The sequence below is a fragment of the Tachypleus tridentatus genome, chromosome 13 (genome assembly GCF_004210375.1).
Source record: "Tachypleus tridentatus isolate NWPU-2018 chromosome 13, ASM421037v1, whole genome shotgun sequence".
NCBI classification, from domain to species: Eukaryota; Metazoa; Arthropoda; class Merostomata; order Xiphosura; family Limulidae; genus Tachypleus; species Tachypleus tridentatus.
The window spans coordinates 135,085,220-135,108,610 of record NC_134837.1 but is presented as its reverse complement, the minus strand read 5'-3'; the positions used below and the strand labels follow the sequence as shown (position 1 = coordinate 135,108,610).

The 23,391-nt window shown below is 36.5% G+C and overlaps 1 protein-coding gene across 6 annotated transcripts in view; it reads left to right on the top strand.

The window, feature by feature from the left end:
- LOC143237109 (frizzled-5-like) overlaps positions 1-23,391 on the top strand; it is an 81,909-nt gene that overhangs the window by 4,115 nt on the left and 54,403 nt on the right. For 2 of the 6 annotated variants that reach the window (XM_076475992.1, XM_076475988.1), the window contains exon 1: positions 6,924-7,071. The exons of 2 other annotated variants lie outside the window; for them this stretch is intronic. The gene's annotated coding sequence lies outside the window, so the exon portion shown is untranslated. Of the gene's footprint in view, positions 1-6,923; positions 7,072-7,371; positions 7,696-23,391 lie in introns of those variants that run through there. 2 more of the 6 variants (XM_076475989.1, XM_076475985.1) reach the window with 1 other exon arrangement.

Here is a 23,391-nt window from a genome sequence, read left to right as displayed (position 1 = left end):
ACCCTAACCTAACGTTTCATAGCTAACTGAAATAAATAAAGTTTGCGAAATCAAACCTGACTGATTGATTGATTGTTTGGAATTAAGCACAAAGCTACACAATGGGTTATCTGTGCTTTGCCCATCACGGTATTGAAACCCGGTTTTTAGCAATGTGAACCCACAGGCGTTCCGCTGTGCAACTGGGGGGGGGTTTCGAGTTTGACCTACAAAGGGGGAGAAAAGTGCAGTAGAGGCAGAAAAACGTTGGTAACTTCCTTTGTAAACCAAGCAAAATTAAGATCATTCGCGAAATAATTCGTAGCTTATTCATAGAATAACTATTGGTAAAATCCAAATAGATGAACAACTTCTAATATATAGCAATTCCGTTAGTGTTTTGATAACGCTAACAGTGACTTTTATGTTGGCCTAATATTGTTGTTAGTCAATATACTGAAAGTATAAAATGAAACGTCTAGACATCAAAACTGGAAAATATTGGTTGATTTGTTAATTTAGAGTATCCATTGATTACAGAAGTTTGTTTGTTATGAAAAACGTTGGTTACATAACATAAAATAGCCTGATTCCGAAACGGATTAAGTTTAAAATTGAATCAATATTTTTACTTTAATAATAAAATTTATGCACTTGGCTCTATGCTAAGTGATCTTAACACTTACTGCACATATAAGCCTTTACGGCACCTCCTCTCATGGCCGCCTTGCATCTTCGTTACTAAAATCGTAATGGACAGAGAGTAATCGAACTATTATGTCTAGATAGCTGTATTTTGGTTTTTACGACTCCTATTTCGAGAAACCGAGACAAATCAAGCGTGATGTGACATGACACACACACACTGGCTTTTATATAGATTAGATGCTTTTCGTTTTGTTTTGGTTTTTATTTCCTGTTCTTTGTATATAATAGTAATTGTTGCTATGCGCGACATCTCGTTTTTAGAAAGAGATAAGGACATGTGTCTTTGGCAAATGATTACAAAAGGTAAACACGTGCTCGTGAGAAACGAATGATTTAATTTATATAACAAACATAAAGTGTATATGTGTATATATATACATGGTATGAGAAGAAAATAAACAAGAAAATATCAATGAATCATACTTGAAAAACTGACAAACAATACGCCCACGTGGCTTCAATAAGCCGAGAAAATACTGACAAATGCCTTTGGACGAGGAGAGATCGAACTGTTGTTTAGGTCAGAGGAGAATTTATGACTGCTGTCTAAACATTACCATATTACTCCTCTGGATGCTGTGTAACCTTGCGAATTCAAGCTGAATTGGCATGTACTATTTAAGCAGGGGATATCGTTAGAGCAAGTTGCTAATTCCACGGGGGGTGAACCTCAATGTCCTTGGCCTACGTAGGTCAGAAACTGGAAAATAATTAAGTTTGATGTGACATGTAATGAAAGAAGAATTATCAATTTTGGATAAGTGAGAGATATTGAGGAATAGTTATCGATAACTTCTGTTCAGAGCTAACTAACCACACGAGTCTGAATTAAAATATGTTTATATGACCGAGATAATACCTTGTTTCTAGGTTTTTTTTCAAAATTTTCGCACAAAGATATATGTGAATATAGACTGTAGGTAAAGCAACTAGTTAACAGTATCCATCGTCATCTGCTGCGCTGTTCTTGTCTGACTGAATAATGGGATTTGATTATTACTCTTATAGCGCAAAGTACGGAGCACGTTTGTTGCGACAACGAGTCACGAACAATGAATCCAGAGATTCACCAGGCAGGTTTCAAATCAACACTTGTTTAGTATCCTGTGGATGAGTGTTTGACAATTGTTAACCCTCGTGCTATCTATATGATACATGCGTATAAGAAATTTGTCCTTACAACTATTAGAAAAACTGTTAAATATTTTTCGTCTAAATTTTCGTACAAAATGAGGTAACAATTTAGAGTAAAAACCATAAACCCTGTACCTTTGCTTAAAATAGTAAATGAAAGAGCATTGATCAATGAGTGCTATCATAAAACCAGAGACGTTTTAATTATCCTTTACTTTTGTTTCCGAATATGTGTTATTGTGTTCCTTATAGTGTGTGTGTACACCGTAGTGATACTAACACTAACAGATATTTTACTAATAGTCAAAAGTTCTCTATTTGCAAAGGTCCAAAATGTCACATACTTCATATTTCTAAAATTCCATGAAATGTTGAAGAAGATAAACTGTTATAGATGAAGAAGATAAACTGTTAGTCTAGCAGAGCGCTGTGGATCTTGTTCCGAGGAAGATAAACTGCTAATCAAGGAGGGCGCTGTGGGTTTTGTTCCGAGGTAGACAAAATGATTGTCAAACAGGGCGTTGTGGGTCTTGTTCCGAGGTAGACAAACTGCTTGTCAAACAGGGCGTTGTGGGTCTTGTTTCGAAGAAGACAAAATGATTGTCAAACAGGGCGTTGTGGGTCTTGTTCCGAGGTAGACAAACTGCTTGTCAAACAGGGCGTTGTGGGTCTTGTTTCGAAGAAGACAAACTGCTTGTCAAACAGGGCGTTGTGGGTCTTGTTTCGAGGAAGACAAACTGCCTGTCAAACAGGGCATTGTGGGTCTTGTTCCGAGGAAGACAAACTGCTAGTCTTGCATTATATTAATCTATCATTCTCCGTTACTGCTGTTTCCATTTGTGTTTAAATGTAAATCACGAAATGAATTTCTGTTCCTGTACTTCAGTTGACGAAGGGAAGTGTATATAAAAATAATCAATTCAGTTTCAGGTAATGTGTTTCCCTTCCCATAAAGCAAAACTATCAATTATTTAATAGACATCTTAAATACATACACGATGGTTTATTAAATACGTAAAAACGCCGACGGCTAGTGCCACTTTGGTAGACGAACTTTCACAATGATACTATTTATTAAATATTGATCGACGTAGAAACTGGAAAATAATCTGTTCTTGACATTAAACACATTTTCGAGGAACTGCAGTTATCCTTAGAGTAAGAGTTTGAGTCGCTTTTTAATAAGGTTCAATTCATTCTAATCGAAAACCGTTTATTCGGTCCTTTTGAGAAGTAGGTAACCATAGTTACAATAATCAAAGGAAGTCGGTTGTCTAACAAAATCGAATTTATTTGATCGGTAGAAAAGTGGACTCCATTTAAGAGAACAAAGACATTGAAGAAGTTTGAGATTAAATCTTTCTTTCCATAAAATATATTTATCCTAATACTTTTTTCACGTTTTTCAGAAAGGCAATTGTTCGGTTCCCATTCGTTTTGATTATCAAAGAAATTCCTTAAGTAACAATGTTTTAATTGTGCTTAAGAATGTCGTTGGTCAGTGCTACGTTACAGCTTCCTCTAGTGCAACTTTATCACAAACATTTTTTTTCACTCATCATAAGGTGCTAACCGTTGCTTACTTACTAAAAGTCAGATATATATTGAACGTATTTATTGTTAAACAAAAAGCTACGCACTGGTCTAACTGTGATTTGTCCTCTGTGAGTTTTGAAGACCGATTTCTAGCTCTACAAGCCCCAGACTTTCGCTGAAACATCCAGGGGTATAAAGTGGAATAGAAGAGGATATGGAATAAGACATTTATGAGTTATAGTTACGCCTCGTGTTCAATTGTGTTATTGTTATAATTACGCCTTGTGTTTAGGTTAAGATAATGCACAAGGTATATATTTTTTGAGAATGATTCGTTTTCTATGTTGTTTTCTCTGGAGTGCACTTTCTGTTTTTTGTTTTATATATTTCACCGTCACGAATTCTACAAATCTTGGTATACGTCGGTTTGAGGGTATAAGGATATACAAAATACTGTTAAGATCTCGCACGTCGCTTGCTTAGTACGTGAGTGCTCTCAGGGTGAAACTACTGTACTTAAAATGTAAGCCTTTAATGAATAAAGAATGCATGTGTTTATTAACTGTTGATATGATTGCTGTTTTGTGAAAAGCTATTTAATTTTATCTGATTTCTCTTAATATTGACATTGATTTGAAAGCTATTTCAAACAATTTTGTTTGTTGGATTTTTGTTAACCAAAACTGTAAATTCATATTTTAAAACCTTTTAAAAAAATCAAAATCTTGAACAAAGTCGTGCATGGTCTATCGGCTTTAGCGTTCTGGGCTGCGAACCTGTAAGTGTTAGGTTCGCCTCCATTGTGATGCTGAATACGTTCCACTGTTAGAATTTTGAGTGCGTTAAAAGTGTGATAGCCAATTCTTTAATCGATTTAATATTGGTGGTTATAAGTGCTGATAATTGGCTCATAGTTACAGATTGATGACAGTTACACCTGAACCCCAGGATTCTCTGATGTCGTCGTTTTTCTGTTCTATCGTTTGAAGCACCTTTCAGGTTTGAACGTATTGCCTGAGGTGCCTCTGAGGTTAAAAGTAACGTCTTAAGCGATGCAGAGAAAATATAAATTTGTGATAAACTTACAATCGCGTCTTAAATATTTTCACGACTTCAAAATATATTCGGTCGTTGGCTAAAAACAATTGTTCCAATAAGTACACAGGACGGGTCAAAAGGACAGACGGTTGGTTCACTTAGAGCAGAGTTTAATTTTTAACATCTTTCTCGGAAACGATCAATAATTGAATTTCATTGTCTTCGTAATATTTGTTTTTAGTATTAACAGTACAATAGTAACTATAGTTAAACTACCTCCCCTCTGTCTTTATTTGAAAAACACTCAGTCGTATAATACCCACAGAGTTTAATTTGGTAGATGTTGGACACGAATCTGGAATTAACTCACCAGTAAAGCTTGCTTTCTTTTTTTAAATTTCGCGCAAAGCTACACAAGGACTAACTGTACTACACGCCCTTAATTCAGCAGTGTAAGACTAGAGGGAAGGCAGCTACTTATCACCAACTCTTGGGGTACTCTTTTACGAACAAATGTGGGATTGATTGTCACATTATAGCGCCCCCATAACTGAAAGAGCGAGCATGTTTGGTGTGACAGGGATTCGAACCCACGACCCTCAGATTACGAGTCAAGCGCCCTAACCATCTGTCCATACCGGGTCTGTGTGTGTGTGTGAAGGTTCCTCAAAGGCTATATACGTCATGCTTGGACGTAAATCATTTTTTATAGTCCAGGATTATACAGTAAAACGTTTCCTTCTCTCTTGCATTCATCAGTGTATTGACAGCAGCAATTTGGCTAGATAATTCCGGACTTTATTTCCCTTACTAACCTAATTTAAAACAATAAAATTAAGATACATAAATCTTTGTTTAACATTATCTATTCTTGAACTTTATCTATTGCGACAGTCGAAGGGCTGAGATGTACTTAGTGATTGCTGTGGTTACTGACAGTTGTCACTATCTTCAACCCTGTCAGACGTAATCGGCATTTTGATATTATAGTTAGAGTTTGTTTTAAAACCACGTGGTTTACAGTAAAACTAGTTTCTGAAATATATTTTTGAAGCATGTTCTTGCTACTTTTTCTTTAAAAACACGTATTGTGTAGTTATGGTTCATTTTTATCTTGAGATTTCATAAACTATGTAATCCCATTATCGCTGTTATAGTACGATCTATAATTGGTATGTGAAGTAATATTATTAGATATTATACCTGCCTTGACATTTGATACATGACTATCTTATTTTTTCTGTAGTTATCTTCATATTGTGTGTGATAATTTCATTGATTGTTATACTCTGTTTCTCGTATAGCGTGCTCTTACTGGTTGACAATTTCGTTGGCTGTTATACTCGTCTTCATATTTGTTGTGCGATGTTGTTTCGTTGGTTGATGTAATGTTAGGAGAGCATTTAGGAAATGTTCCATCTTTCACAATAAAACAGCATCACAACTCTACTGTTTGAGTTGTACTAAATAATCACTTCATGTGGTTCTAATACTGTTACATTTTTTATGCTTAATGTCATGTTTTAAGGCCCGTAATGGCCAGGTGGTTAAGGCACTCGACTCGTAATCTGAGGGGCGCGGATTCGCATCCCCGTCGCACCAAACATGTTTTCCCCTTTAAGCCGTGGGGGCGTTATAATGTAACGGTCAATCCCACTATTCGTTGGTAAAAGTTGGCAGTGAGCGGTGATGACTAGCTGCCTTCCCTCTAGTCTTACACTGCTAGATTAGGGACGGCTAGCGCAGATAGCCCTCGTGTAGCTTTGCGCGAAATTCAAAACAAACGAAACCAAATCACGCTTTACAGACGTTTGCAACGAAGATGTACGCTTACCTAGTTAAAAAGGTTAATAGTGCGTTATTGTATTTTGTTTTTATTTCAAGTATTTCTTCCAGGGACGAAACATCGTGCTGATACTTGGATATCTGTGAAAGAGAGAATATAATGAAATAAAAGTTACGACATTTATCAGTTTGAATGGCGGTTTGTGTTATTGATTTATCCACAGTTTTGAAGTTGGAAGAAAGAAAATTATGAAGCTTTAAATATACATTCGTTGTTAGACACATTGTTATTTGTATTGTACTCCCTACAGGTATCGAATTCCTATTTATAGCGTCATGAGCCTAGAGGCTTACCGTTCAGCCACTGGAAGGAGTTTTTTTGTGTTTTTTTTGACATGTGGTGAAAGAACGGTTTATAACACAGATTTTTTAGGCTCTCTTCCTCGGTTGTTATATTAGCACAAAGCAAAAATTAACCCACAAAAAAGAGAATGTATAATAGTTTGGCGAGGTCTTCAGCTCATTAATAGAACGTTCGCAGAGTGATTTCATTTCGCTCCGCCCCATCCCTTTCAATATCTATGTAAATATCGTCACAAGGAATGGGACAGCCCCTTCTGTAGGCTGTCAACGTGCGGTGTCACGTCCTACGGCTAACTGAATAACAGCCATCTTTGTGTAGATAAGTTCGAGACCTTCACGAGTTTCGCGTGAAACAGCTTGGGAAGTGAGGGGGGGGGTTGCGAACAACAGCAGTGTGAGATTAGGACCAGGGCTTAACCGTGAATGTGCTGCTTTGTACTTATTATATTACTACATCTGGATCGCTGTAATTAAGCTGGCCAAAACCACGGACACGCTGATTAAAGAGGTCACTATCTACTGCTCACAGTAAGTGAATGACCACCAGCTTAAGAGGAAAAGCAATAGTCTGTCGGACTTTGTTTTTCTGTTTGTCTTTCTGCAGTTTTCCTTTTCTATTTCTCACCGAGTTTTACGTTCTCACTAATGCCTTCTAAACCCCGTCTGTTCTATATCAACACCCACGAAGATATTTATTTAAATTGGCTAAAGTTACTCGTCGAGGAAGCAACAACTGTATAAAGGACAATATACTAAATAATCTCCCTTCCTTCTATTTGTTATTAAATCCCACATAGCTTCAGTAGATGTTAATTGTATGCTCTGCTCTCTGATAGATTATAATTGGTTCATTGAACTCATTAAGTACCTGTCTTTCAATTCCAAGTCAAAAGTTTTTAACAAAAAAGTGAAAATGTGCCACTGCTTGTGTGTGTGTATTTTTTTTTATCTTTTTTCTCTGACAAAAATCCTAAAACAAAATAGCACGTGTACACTGCTGGACGGTTTCCACTTACCGAACCAAAAATTATGTCAATCCAGCCAACCAATTTTTGTTGATGGATGCTAATCCACACACACATTATAGTGGTCCACTAGTGCCATGCCACAGCGGAAAGCCTGAAGACCAAGACCCGGGTTTTCATACCCGTGGTGAGTACAGCACAAATAGTCCATTTTATAGTTTTATGTGTAACTGCGAACAAATCTTTATATTCCTGATGACGAGAAACCCACTTGAAATAAAAATGTATCTTAGAATGGCTGGTATGGGTATAAGATGACTTAGGAGGTCGAAACGTTGTTCTCTCCTTATCAATAAAAGTGTTAATACCCATACCAGCCATTCTGAGATACATTAAACCTTCATATTAATATAAAAGCTTAATTTATGTACATATTTATGATGCTTTGCAGACTATTTCACTTCAGGTTAAGTACAGAACACAGGTTTGAACCAGACGAAAATGAACGAGACATTTCTGACGTTGCTATACGATCCTATGACATCAGAATAGTTGCACACGAAAAAACAACTTAATTTGTTATTCAAAATATGTGGTAAACAAGAACTCTGTGCTTCAAGATCGAAAGGAAAAAATTCACGTGAAAGAAAAGTATATCTCGAGCTATGAAATCTACTGTCATTAATTCTGGTAAGATTAGAATTAAAATGAATGTAATATTTATTGTTGTAAAGGGATAACTATTTAACTAAGACGATAGAGGGCTAAATCTACCTCTACTGGTTATATTCACCAACTACATCTCATAGACAATCAAATAATTGTCTTTTTTCTTTCTTCATAATCGGAGACAATCTACCCTAGTTTACCGAAACATTCAAAAAGTGAGCTGTGACCAATTAAACAATTTCTTTGAGTTTTTTTTTGTTGCAGTGTGTTTTATTTACATTAAAAAACTTGAATAATTCTTCTTTGTGGGTATGTTGTAAATTTTAGATACTCGGGAGGGTCAGGTGCAAAAGACCTCTTTCTTCATCCCTAACTTTCATTTCAGCTACTACTATAGAAACAGAGTAACGCAGTGGAAACGTGCTTGAATAATTGTATGGTTTGGTTTGTTTTGAATTTCGCGCAAACTTATTCGAGGGCTATCTGCACTAGCCGTCCTTAATTTAGCAGTGTAAGGCTAGATGGAAGGCAGCTGGTCATTACCACCCACCGCCAACTCTTGGGCTACTCTTTAACCAACGAATAGTGGGATTGGCTGTAAGATTATAACGCCCCAACGGTTGAAAGGGCGAGCATGTTTGGTTTGACGGGGATTCGAACCGGCGACCCTAAGATTACCAGTCGAGTGCCTTACCCTCCTGGTCAAGCCGGGCCAAATAACTGTATGAAGAACGTCACTAGGTTAAGTAAATGTATTTCACATTCTCTGTTCTTATGTGTTAATATCGTAAGTTTAATTTTCTTACTTTTTTCCTTCCAGTACTTCTTGTTCTATATTTTTAGTTTTGTGTTTCTTGATTAAACCAAGGGTTGATTTATGACTAAGAAAACATAAGCTGATGGTTTTGTTTTCAGGCTACATCGTACAGTAAGTTCGTACAAATTTGATACGTGATTTTACTGATTAATTGAATCGCTGTCTTTTATTGTGTGTGTCTCTTCCAGGCTTTTTTTATAGAGTGCTGCATCTGATATTTCTTATTAAAGATCAAGCCAATTTTGTTTTTTCAATTTTGTCCCCTCAGTTTTCGATCACTAATTTCAAATAATCAATAAAAACTGAGAAATTTATCTTCCAGCTTCGGCGTAGGTTTTTATTATTATCACTCTAAATTTACTGAACGAAACAGTATTACGATTTAAGATATATTTTTCTGATGGAGGGCGTGAGTTTGCTTGTTTCTAAATAATGTGGTTAACTTGCACGAATCGAAGGGTCCAATATATCTAGTAGCGAGTGGATCTGTGAATTGCAGGGTCCGGTATATCGAATGAGACGTAATGTTTTTGAAGACGCCCCATAATTTCAGCTGTGGTCAAGGTATAAAAACCGAGCGTCAATCTGGTTATGTGATGGTGGGCTCTTTGATCTGGCTTGCTTCAGTTTGTTTCCTGGTTTCAAATCGAAACCTAGCAATCTCTGATCTGCACAACTCTACCTGAAACCTACGTTTCTCTGATTTTTTCGTTTATTCCATCGGTTCTTAATCTCTTTATCTTTGTGAACCCCTTGAGTAATAATACTTTTTGCATCCGAATCCATTTTGAGCGTTCACCGCTGGTACAGCGATAAGCCTAAGGATTTACAACGCTAAAATCAGGGGTTCAATTTTTCTCCGTGGACTCAGCAGGTAGCTTGATGTGGCTTTGCTATGAAAGAATACACACTCTTTTGAGCGAAAATATATTTTGTGTAATAAAATTAATTTTAAACGTTGTTGTGAGGAAAGTAAATCCACTATGCTTTTGAACACGTTGAATTTACCGAAAATAAAAAGTTTCTGTAACACATGGTGTATGACATGTTTATAAAGAAACCTGACATTTTAACCAGCTTACAGTTAGAACCCAGTGAAATTGAAATATAATTCTTCAAACACACACATACAAAACAAAACATACAAAAATATCATTTGACTAAAACTAACGACTCTTCAGAACTTCTGTTGAAGAACAAAGTTTGATTCAACAGAAGAGATATAGTCTTAAATCTAGCTCTACATCAAATTATTTCCTCCACTAAATATTTTGGTATATTAGAAGGAAGTTAAAATATTGGTAAAAGTGAAAAAACAAACGAACAAAAATACTGTTATCAAATTTTCTCACGAAACCCTCCTCAGAATTATCTGTTGAACTCGTAGGGGTTCGCGAACTACTGGTTTATCCCAAGCACATATGATATGTCATTCAGGTTAAAAAAATCTCATTCCCCTAAATACGAGATCCTTAAACCCTGTTCCTTAGACTCCTAGGGGTCCAAGAACATTCTAGAGAGAGTTCACCAAAATGTGGAATCGAGTTTTAATGTTATAGTTAAAAACCTCATTATACTGAATGAAAATAATTTTTGTTTGAAAATTTCATTAACCATATAGTTACTTGTGTCATTTTAAATAAACGAGGAATCAGATCTGACTGTGAAGGCCCGAGTGTTTACCGTTGATTCGTAAAGGTGTTCATGATGAACAAGATGTTAAAATTGAAATGGATGACGCCGTCTTCAACAATTACGGTTCTAATTATACCTTTTTCTTAACAGGCTTTGTACAAACAAAATCAATCAATCGTTTAGGAAATCTCAATTGCCCTGTTTGTCTGTAGGTCGAAGGAAGTTGTAAGAAACAGTTATTGTGAGACATACAGATATATAGACTTATGTTATCAAAGTAACATTGAATTAACTACTGGCCACATGAGATGACTGATGTGTAGAAACAACGCGTTCACTGGGTTTGTTTGTTTCTGAATTTAGCGAAAAGATACACAAGGTTTATCTCTGTATATCTGCCCTAATTTTGTTATAACAGACAAGAAGGAAGGCAGCCAGCCCATAGCACGCACCGCGAACCCTTGCGCTGCTAATGTCTGATTGTTATTCTTATAATATACTGCAGCCTCAAAATGTGAAACGTGTTTCTGTTGAAACGGGTCGTAAACCATGAATCCACAGATTAGTCGTTAGGCCGTACCCTACCCTGTTTGATAGACTAAATATTTTTTAGTGTGCGATTAAAAATAATAGAATTTATCTCTCTTGTGTTAGTGTCAGCACGTGGATTTCTGATGAAGAACTGGGAAACTTGCTCACCATACATTAACTCATGAACTGTTTCTTGCACACAAACACCTTGGTTTTAGAAAAATCTGCAGAAGATTCGTTTTTTGTTTTGATTGTTTTACTTTTTAAATTTCGCGCAAAGCTACACGAGGACTATCTGCGCTAGCCATCCCTAATTTAGCAGTGTAAGACTAGAGGGAAGGCAGCTAGTCATCACCACCTACCGCCAACTCTTGGGCTACTCTTTTACCAACAAATAATGGGATTGGCCGAACATTATTACGCCCCCCACGGCTGAAAGAGCGAGCATATTTGAAGTGACGGGGATTCGAACCTGCAACTATCGGATTACGAGTCAAGCGGCTTAACCATCTCGCTTGCCGGGCTCGGAAGATTCCTACTTGTTTTGATTAATTTCGAAAGAAACGTTTTGAGGAGTTGAAACACTTGCAAGTGGTACAAACCCCAACATCTAGCACAAGTAAAGAGGCCATTCTACTATGTGTAGAATTAAATATGTTGCCACACGACTGTTAAAGGAGATTAAGGGTCGAGTTCATCCTATGGAATCACCAGGATTTGTGGACTGAATAATGTTGAATTCTGATCAGAAGAATGTTTAGTGTTTATTCGTTTACATATTTTTTATTTCTGTTTCTTTGACTTCCCGAAAAGGACCAAAAGCCACGTGGAGGGGTCACTTGCTTTAACAAGTCGCACCACTGTACAGTAGAGTGTTGTCTGTCAGTCAGTCAGTAAACACTAAAATCACGTCACATAATGGAAAGGTAATGCTGCAATTTATGTTGTTGTAACGCCATTAAAACGTTCGCGTGCAATGAATCACTAGAAGAATTATGCACTCTTTACGCTGCAACAGTGCGTGACGTTATGTAATTCAAAAGTATGAAATAAAAAGATTTGTTACTCTTAATTTGGGTTTTATTAAACCTTGAAGCAGAAGTATGTCTAGAATATATATATGTATGTATTTTGCATTATTACCATTGCTCCTGTAAAGTGGGGGGAGTTTATTGCAATCGGGTCTCTCTACGAGTGTGTTTATCTCTGTTTCTACACGCTTATCATGAAAACTAATAGGTCGAGGTTCACGAAAATTTTTCAGAAGATGGGAAGTCAGTATGGGTCAGTCTTTTCCAAATTTGGTCTGGATTGAAGTCCGGAACCAGATTTTGGATCACTTTGAGGCAGTTTGTTTATATCATGGGGAGATACAACATTTTCATGGTTTTTTGTTAAAAACGGAGTAAAGTGATATTGAATTTGTACCAACATTCATAGGCACATTAAGGTTGAGATCCCTTATGACACTACACAAATGATCCAGATCATTGAACATTTTGGATTTGAAAAGAATTTTCTGAGTTTTCGAAGGTGAAATTTGAAGTTACCCAATACTAGCAGATTATCCTGCGTTGCTCAGACGAAAATGGCTTTAAATATCCTGAGATTTTTGATTAGATAAACGATATTAATCTTGACTTTTTTTTTAATTAAAATTATTTCCTTACCTATGTAAACATTTTGATTAAAATCAATAAAACAAATTGCGAAAGGCAGAGCACAACTGTGTACATTGCATCTGCTTCTTGCATGTGTTTTGCATGCCATTTCAAGTTTCGAGAATAACTCCCAACTTACTGGTGTCTTGGTCTCTGTTGTTTGGTCAAGTGTCGTGTGCGCCCCGGCATGGCCAGGTGGTTAGGGCACTCGACTCATAATCCAAGGGTCATGGGTTCGAATCCCTGTCACACCAAACACGCTCGCTCTTTCATCCGCGGGAGCGTTATAATGTGACGGTCTATCCCAGTATTCGTTGGTAAAAGAGTAGCCCAAGAGTTGGCGGTGAGTGATGATGATTAGCTTCCTTTCCTCTAGTCTTACACTGCTAAATTAGGGACGGCTAGCGTAGATAGTACTCATGTAACGTTGCGCGAAATTCAAAACAAACCAGTCCAGCGTAACCTGACTTTATTATGTGTACATTTGATGAATAGTCGTTTTAGACTCTTCTCGGTACACACAAGCAAAGTAAAAACATGGCAGAAGAAAGCCGATTTAGTTGAGGGGAAGCACGAGCCTTTTTCAGTGAATTACAGAGTAGACATGTAACTGTAGAAGAGCGATGGGGAACACAAGTGCAGGTTCCACAAAGTTTTTAAATTGTTTTAACATATAATTGATCACTGATAGATTTTGGAGGAGAAGACCTCACACAGGGAAGAAATTTAAATAAAAAAGAAAAAAAGCTTTCTTTATTGCACAATACAAAAAAAATCCAGCCTTTTTAAATTTGATAAAAATGGACGTTCTGTTTTAAAAAAATGGCTAAATTGGCCACTTAGGCTACTGTATATAGTAGACTTTTACTAAATAAATCTGTTACTATACAGTAGATTTTTCTTTAAAAAGTCGACTAAATATAGCAGACATTACACATTTTACTGTCACTGTTTTCAAATTTTTGAATAACAATATTTTCCAATACAGATCACAAACACAAACTTTGAGAATGAAACTGAATATTAAGAGATAATAATATGAAAAACCTCGCTTCTGGTTAGGGTGGAACACTGTCGATTAGAAAATTTGTTTCGTATCTCCTTTTATAACGTGACAAGCCATGTTTCTTCCTCGCACCAAATGATACTTCATTAAAAGCGTGAAAGTTATATTACGAACTCTAGGAGGTGATCATAGCTTCTATTCAGTAGCTGCCTCAGGGAATTCCGAACTTAGGCTGAAACCATGGATTTTCAGGAACTAATCGATAACGTCATCATTATTCCTTCAAGTTGCGTAGCTGCGGTGATAACAAAAGATAATTAATCAATGTCACTAGTTCGTCTTTAGCAAACTGCAAGTATTCACCCTACTGAATCTTCCTTCCATCCCTCAGGGCCACGTTTTTGCACGAACCAACTGTCTCAGAATAACGTGTTTTTAAACAGACTTTTGTGTGATATGGTGGGGGGAAGAAATCACATAAAGCTTAGTTAGAAACTTTTGGAAAAAGTGAAATCCGTTTTTTTTCTAGACTCGAGAAAAACAACAACTAGAAAACTAATCGAAGCCACGTGCTTAGTTCCGCTTTGTGTTCGAAACGTCCAAACATCGATTTGTTTTTATGATCACTTACAGTGTAATCTGTTTTATTAGAACTCGGTGTGTACCTTTTTTTTATCGAGTTATTTAAGTTTATGGCTCGTTTAACAGAAGGTTAATATAAATAAAAAAATTAAGGTCTATCAAAGTGTTTAGGTTTAAAAGTATATCCCGGCACCACCAGTCGCAGATTAACTGAATTATTGGAACAGTATGGTGGTTTATTTGTATGAGGCGTTTATGTTGTATGCCCAAACCCATCTTTTAACATACGTATTTCTTCACTACTTGCTCTATAAAATCATGCTTTACCGATGTCGTATTTGGTCGTGAAATTTTTTTTTCTTTCAAATAGATATTTTAGTAAAATAGAAGTGTTTTCTCTTAAAACAGTAAAAACTTGAACAGTTCAAAATGTCTAATATATCACATAATTACAACGCTTCAAGAAATGAATTATTAAAGATACAACACATATTCTAGAGTATAATTTACGCCTAAAGAGAGAAACTACATTTTCCGTTTTAGGGTTTTATCTTTTATTGGATTTATTATTTATTATTATTTTTAATAGTGTAGTAATTGTATAATCGCATTATATTATGAATAAACACGAGAAGGCGCTGTAGTGAAACCACTCGTATTGGTCCTGCTATCGACACGTGCTGCAGAATTGTAATACCATGTTATAAAATGAACATTTTGTTACTGAAATATGTGTCGCAAGAGGTTTTACTTATAAGAGTTTCCAACTCTTCAAAACAGCTTTTGTTTAAAGTGTTAATCTGAACACACATCTGTCCGGAGAAGTGTCATAGCTTTCCAGTTTTCATTCTCTCCAGCCGGACACTTACAAGAACACGTCGTGAATCAGAGCCTTCTCACAAATGTTTAATGACAGTGAGATAAGGGAGGTGAAATCGCTACTTGAACTTTAAGACCATACCGAAGAAGTTTGTCTCTGATACACTCAGCGTATCATCTGCTGCTTCTTCCTAAGTTTCTGCAGTGATGAAAATTCTTTTAATTACGTCATCAAGTGTCTTCTCCATTGTGTTCGTATCTGTCATTTCAGTCGTTGGTTTTTATATCGTTTCATTGTTCATAATATCTGGGTTCTCCTGTTGCTCACGAAGCCTGAATTCTATTGTTTGTAACGTCTTAGTTCAATTATTCATAGTATTTGAGTTATCCTGTTGTTAATAGCGTCGAAGTTTTATTTTTCATAACACCTGAGTTCTATTCTTTGTAGCGTTTGAGCTCTATATCTTCGTAACTTCTGAGCTCTCCTATTAGTCCTGACGTTTGAATTTATTGTTTGCGACGTCTAGGTTCTATTGTTCGTGGCTTCTGAAAGTTTTCATGCGTTTAAATAAAGTTAGTTGTGTTTCAGGTCTGAAGGTGACTCTATGTTAACATTTTCGACTCTTTTTAGCCGCGGCATAACGGCTCGTACAATGGCTCTGATGTGTTTTTCGTTGTTGTTTCTCAAGTAGAAAGGTGATCAATTTGAGATTTAATTACAGTTTTGGACTCAAAAGGTCACACCCTTTAGCCTGATGTATTTGACAACGCCTAAAGTCTCATAAATTCATTTACACTAATCCTGCCTAAAGAGTTCAAGTGTCGCGGGTACTGAGGATTTCCTCTTGCTAATGTATATTTAATTTGTTTCTTTTAGATGTTAAACGTTGAAACGTAAAACAGACAAACTTGTAACGTGCAATAGTACTTGACTATCAAGCGTACCGATTTGTTTTTATACATTCAATATTGGTTTCAAACCACTGTATTATAAAGCTAGGTTCCCCCTTGTGGCACTGGTTTCAAACTACTTTGCTATAAAACTAGGCCTTCCGTTGCAGGCCCGGCATGGTTAGGTGATTAAGGCACTCGATTCGTAATCCGAGGATGGCGGGTTCGAATCCCCGTCGCACCAAACATGCTTGCCCTTTCAGCCGTGGGGACGTTGTAATGTGACGGTCAATCTTACTATTCGTTGGTAAAAGAGTAGCCCAAGAGTTAGTGATGGGTGATGATAACTAGCTGCCTTCCCTCTAGTCTTACACTGCTAAATTAGCGCAGATATCCCTCGTGTAGCTTTGCATGAAATTCAAAAACAAACAACCTTCCGTTGCAGCATCGCCTTCAAACTATGGTGTTACAAAACCAAACTTCCGTTGCTTCACTAGTTTCAATCTACCATATTATAGGGCTATACCCCTTATCCGCAAAACAGGTATGTTTTGTATTAGTTACTAAAAGACAACTCACAGATACTTACATTTGGAGGCAAATTAAGTGAAAAATTTCTAGCGATGATGCAAGGTAGCGTATTTATGTTCCGGAGGGTTTTACATTGTACTTAGGTGAAGGATATGGATTAATGACGTCATAATTTGTCCAATCTTTCCGTGCACCGTCCAACATTGTGCACGTGTTCTAAAGAAAATTTAAAACCCAGTCAGTGTCACTTTTTATTAAGTTGAAATGAATCACGTTTGTAATTCTTGTTTTACTCATGGGTTAATGGAAAAGACAAAAGCAAAATAACATTTATCAGCTTAGTAACAATAAACCAGCGCCACCTAGATAGCTACTATATTTATATGGCTTTGTCATTTTAGTCACAGACTAATACAAACATACAAAACTTCAATAGTTTATATTCTTCAACCGGTTCCCCATTGGGTCGACAGTAAAGTTACTGACTTAAAACGCTAAAATTCGGGGTTCTGTTCCTCGCAGTGGATAGAACGCAGATAGGCCGTTGTTAAACTTAGGGCTAAATTAACAACTTCCAAGTTCTTTAATCAGCGCCACTTTTCGTCATATAGATAACAGTTTTACTAACTGCATCAAAGGTTTACGTGAGGAAGATATGAATTGAACTTAAAAGATGACAGAAAGAGTAGTATATATCACGAGAATTAAATGGTGAAAGTATTCTGATTTATTTTATGACACTATAAGATCATATAGAACTTGTAGTCTGGTAATCTGGAAACCAGTAGCTGTGCTGATACGGTAAAGTTACGTCATTTTTATACGCTGCACTTACTTTTCGCCAGAACGATCTGTTTGGTTGAAACTAGAATTAAAAAACGATATATTGCACTCACACATGAAGGAAGAGGGACTTGAAAAAAGTTTATCAGTGTGTTCAAAATAAAGTCTTGAAGAGTGTGTTTTGTTGACAGAAGTGAGAAAACTGTTAGAAACATCTATGTGGTTGCACTAGGCTAAGGACTAGGTAATTCCATTAGTGTACTGATTAGAACACGTGGTAATGACAGAAATTAATTAATTTCAGACTTGATTTACACTTGCTTGTTCGTGTGGAATGGAAAATATCACATGTCCAAGTATTTACTCGTCTCTTCTATTTAAGTATTAGGATTTCAGAATTTCGCTGTCACTTTCTTTAGTTGGCGTAATTAATTTTAAACTTTTAGTTAAGATATATTGGAATACTTGTATAGTCAGTATCTTTAGTTAAATCTAATTAACAGCATTACATCCACATGAAAAATGTCTCTAATTTAAACTGTTAATGACATTGTAAAATTATAACTTCTATCCTTCTTTACAAACTAAAGTGTAAAACTTCCAGCTTTCCTTACTAACTACAGACTAAAACCTCCAGCTTTATTACTAACTACAGACTAAAACCTCCAGCTTTATTACTAACTAGAGACTAAAACATGCAGCTTTCCTTACTAACTAGAGACTAAAACCTCCAGCTTTCCTTACTAACTAGAGACTAAAACCTGCAGCTTTCCTTACTAACTACAGACTAAAACCTCCAGCCTTCCTTACTAATTACAGACTAAAACCTCCAACTTTCCTTACCAATTAAAGAATAAAACGTCCTGCTTTCCTTACTGATTAAAGACTAAAACCTTCAGTCTTCCTTACTAACTAAAGACTAAAACCTCCAGCCTTCCTTATTAACTACAAACTAAAATCCTAGCCTTCCTTACTAACTACGGACTAAAATCCCTAGCCTTCCTTACTAACTAAAGACTAAAACCTCCAGCGTTTCTTACTGACTAAAGAACTAAAACTTCCAGCCTTCCTTACAAACTAAAGACTAAAACTTCCAGCCTTCCTTACTAACTAAAGACTAAAACCTCCAGTCTTTCTTACTGACTAAAGAACTAAAACTTCCAGCCTTCCTTACTGACTAAAGACTAAAACCTCCAACCTTCCTTACTAACTACGGACTAAAATCCCTAGCCTTCCTTACTAACTAAAGACTAAAACCTCCAGCGTTTCTTACTGACTAAAGACTAAAACTTTCAGCCTTCCTTACTGACTAAAGACTAAAACTTCCAGCCTTCCTTACTAACTACAAAATAAAACCCTTAGCCTTCCTTACTGACTAAATTCTAAAACCTCCAGCCTTCCTTACTAACTAAAGACTAAAACCTCCAGCCTTCCTTACTAACTAAAGACTAAAACCTCTAGTCTTTCTTACTGACTAGAAAACTAAAACTTCCAGCCTTTCTTACCAACTACAAACTAAAACCCCCAGCCTTCCTTACTGACTAAAGTCTAAAACCCCCAGCCTTCCTTACTGACTAAAGACTAAAATCTCCAACCTTCCTTACTAACTACGGACTTAAATCCCTAGCCTTCCTTACTGACTAAAGTCTAAAACCCCCAGCCTTCCTTACTGACTAAAGACTAAAATCTCCAACCTTCCTTACTAACTACGGACTTAAATCCCTAGCCTTCCTTACTGACTAAAGAACTAAAACCTCCAGCGTTCCTTACTGACTAAAGACTAAAACGTCCAGCCTTCCTTACTAACTACAAAATAAAACCCTTAGCCTTCCTTACTGACTAAAGTCTAAAACCTCCAGCGTTCCTTACTAACTAAAGACTAAAACCTCCAGTCTTTCTTACTGACTAAAAAACTAAAACTTCCAGCCTTTCTTACTAACTACAAACTAAAATCCCTAGCCTTCCTTACTGACTAAAGACTAAAACCTCCAGCCTTTCTTACTAACTAAACACTAAAACGTCCAGCCTTTCTTACTAACTACAAACTAAAATCTCTAGCCTTCCTTACTGACTAAAGACTAAAACCTCCAGCCTTCCTTACTGACTAAAGAACTAAAACTTCCAGCCTTCCTTACTGACTGAAGACTAAAATATCTAGCTTTCCTTACTAACTAGAGACTAAAACCTCCAGCCTTTCTTACTAATTACAGACTAAAACTTCCAGCCTTCCTTATTGACTAAAGAACTAAAATCTCCAGCCTTCCTTACTAACTAGAGACTCAAACGTTCAGTTTTCCAGGTTGACCCTGCAGCATAGCTCTGGATTTTGGAGCTGATGATTCGGGGTCGAATCCTTGCGATACCACAAAATATTCCTTGTACTTTAAGTTCTAGGTGCGTTATAAGAACGACAGTCATTTCCTTGACATGTATCCGCTCTGTGGGTTTAGTGGTGCTCACTGGGCTACCTCCTCTATGCTCAGAAGCTCAAAATTAGGGGCGTTGGTAGAGAGTTTTAGTAACTTTCTTAAATATATAATATTTAATAATACAAAAATATTCCAGTACTGATTGAAGCATGAAGTCTCTGCTTCCTAAGACTAAAACGCAAGTTCAAATCTTATGAATACAGTGTTAAGAAGTTAAAGTATCCAGTAGTTATGGGTTCAAAGGTCACTCATTGTTCAGACAGTTCTCAATCTACCGAACAAGTTCCTTCGTTATTGTACAGTTACTCCTTTAGCTACTCCATGGGTACTTGAGCACGTGTTGCAATGTGTGGTCCCACTAGTTTGTGAGAGGTTGTATAAACACAGTTTCAAACATGATGCCCCCAGAAACCAGAGGGGCGCCAGGAACACAATTTTCTATGCCAGATTCGGGTTCATTGACCTTTCATATCTATATTTTGTTTCACATCAAGCCCAGGTGGTCTTCCTTGGCCGTTTTATCACCCCTAGCTACTCCTTTTAGGAGGAAAGGTTATATAGATAAGAACACCAACCGGCCGCCCCATGTCCGCCTGCTAAATTTAATCCTATTACTTCCAAAACGTTAAGAGGAGATCGCAAACAACAAATAATTACATAAAATTAATTAATGTAGAATTTACACCAAATGGATTTATCTTCTTTCCAAATACACATCTCTCCAAGGATGCTACACTATGACGTATATTCATTGTATTAACATAACCTACCCATTGATAGTTAAGTAAAGAAAAAACAAAAGGAAGGACTGCGTTAAAAACAGCAAAACCAAACCTCTGACTGGTGGTTGGGAGTTTTACTAGTTAATTTAGATAACTAGATTGAAGCCTTCGTACTAGTATAATTTGTTTACTGGGTACCAATTAGTACCTTTCTACCATAATGGGGACTAGAATGCTAACTTCAAGAGGTAAGTTTAATTAACATACTTACGGTAGTATCTTATTTACCTTATTTTTCTTATTCTTGTTTTTCAACCATTTTTTTTTCTTCTTTAAGTTGGAGAGCAGTCACCTTCCCACAACTGTCTGTAGGATGTTGTGGATTTGAGCACTCACATTTCGCTCTCCTAATTTCTATTTTTATATCTATTATTTCTATTGCTATTCCTTTACATTATTTTATTTCTTTACGTGAGACTGGCGAATGGAGGTTAAGACTGATAGAAGGTGTATCCCCACCGCAATGTGGGTCCTACTTCTTCAGTCACTGCCAAAACCTAGAGTACATTTTATATCCCACATTATAGCTTGTATCCTGGGATCCTTTAAAGTTGTGAATCGTTTTTTGTTTCGGCATGAGTTGAGGTATAAGAAACTACTTAAGGTTTTTGTATATTTTCCATGGGTATACTTTTTAATTGTATGTGATGTGGACCTCCAGCTATTTGTTTTCATTACAAATTTTCAACAATGTTTTCTTCTTACGCGTGATGAGAATTTCGATAGTTTGTGTAAAAATTTTCGCTTTGATGTCAACAATTCTTTCAAGTTTGATTGGATATTTCCAATGTTGAATGTAAACCGTTATCTGCGCGAAGGTTTTGTAAAAAAATGTTTCGTATAGAACAATATCGATGTTTCTCAATAAGTCGAATGTAATAATATTTATTTGGTGGTTAGTTATAAGGAAGAACTAGATTAATTTAAAATAAAAAAGTCCAGTTGCGTTTATTTTTCTGCGTTCAAACACATCTCCAAACATTACGCAAAATGAAACGTGTCAGATCATATAAATCTTTATTACTACTGTGTCTGGGTATAAAAAAGTAGTCTCTGAAATATACACGGCATGTTTCTAGTTCTTAGCTGAAAATCATAGTAGTTGGTAACTTTTATTTATCACCCCATTAGTTTTTGAAATCACATAATTCAATAAAAATGGAGTAGCAAGTAACCAACTGCCATATTCCCGAAAATGAACGAATCCGTGAGTCAGTGAAGACTAAATGTAAACACGCTTCCTCGCCTCCATATGTTTTGTCAGCGTTCCTTGAAATTGTCAATATGATTCACATCATCTCTACTAGGTGGATCTCAGGAAAAACTTGTACTTCTTCAGGCCTAGCTGTTATAAGCAGATGGGTAACACTGTTTACGTAATGACTCACTTACAGGTTCCAGCTGCTTTGGAGGATGACAATACCACCTAATGGCAGCTTTTACAGTTCCTGTCCGTCCACAACAGAGTCAGTGGTATAATATTTCTGTATCTTGTTACACTGGCTATTGTAGTTTGTTTTTTCCCGACCCTTTAACCCCCTGGTTGTTAAAGACATAGGGGCCCATAGGGTAACGTAGAAGAGGTAAGATTCGAGCACCGATCTTCCTAAGTCACCCATAGGGAGACCGTAAGGATATATTTCAAGTTTGATGGCATTCAGTACAGTGATTCTCCGGATATAAGCGGGCACATACACACACACAGATATTTGTCAAATAAGAGTTTAGATTCGTTTATTCAACTGTTTTCTTTCTCTCTGTCAGTCCGTATGTACTCTTATCTGTTTTTGTTTTTTTTACGAGTTAGCCATTTATCCATTTATATGTCGCTCTACATGCTCTATTTTACTTGTTTTGAATTTCGCGCAAAGTAACACAAGGGCTATCTTCGCTAGCCATCTCTAATTTAGCAGCGTAGGACTAAAGGGAAGGCAGCTAGTCACCACCACCCACCGCCAACTCTTGGGCTACTCTTTTACCAAAAATAGTGGTATTGACCATCACGTTATAACTCCCCTACGGCTGAAAGGGAGAGCATGTTTGCTTAAATTCTCCTTGACTCCAGCTAAATTTCTATGCTTCGTCTTTCGATGTTGTACTGTGGTTTAAATTTTAGAGAGCTATTGTTTTAGTAAACACTATGTGCAAGGTAACCCCTACGAGAAGATTCTAAAAAATTCCCTTACAATAGTTAGAAGTTCTAAATAACCTTTCTCAAAAATATCTTAAGAACTTTTAAGAAACGTTGGAAACTTTCAAATTGATCACAGTTTTCTTATTGATCGGAGGCGCCAATGTGTCGGAAATGAAATCACAGTGCTAAAACCGGGGTTCGATTCCCCTCGGAGGACACAGCTGATGGCTCATTGCTGCTTTGGTATAAAAATAATTTGCCAACTAATAACACTATGTAACAAAATTTTTACTTTGTCTTGTTCCTGGACAGAAAGTGTTATTTTCCAATTGCTTATGCCTAAAGTAAATGGAAAAGACCTGTTTTTAACTTCACACTTTGCTTTTGTGACCTGGGAGCGTATAACGAAAACATGATGAGAGATTATATTTGGGGGATAATACGTGAAAGTGATTTATATTACAGTCGTAAATCTCGAAAAACTACTCACTTCTAAACATTTTTGTATAACTTTAGTATAAATACTAAAAAGGTCACAAAAGCAAAGTGTGATGGGAATAAAGGCCATTTTCTGTACTTTTACAACATAAGCAATTAAAAATTAACACATACT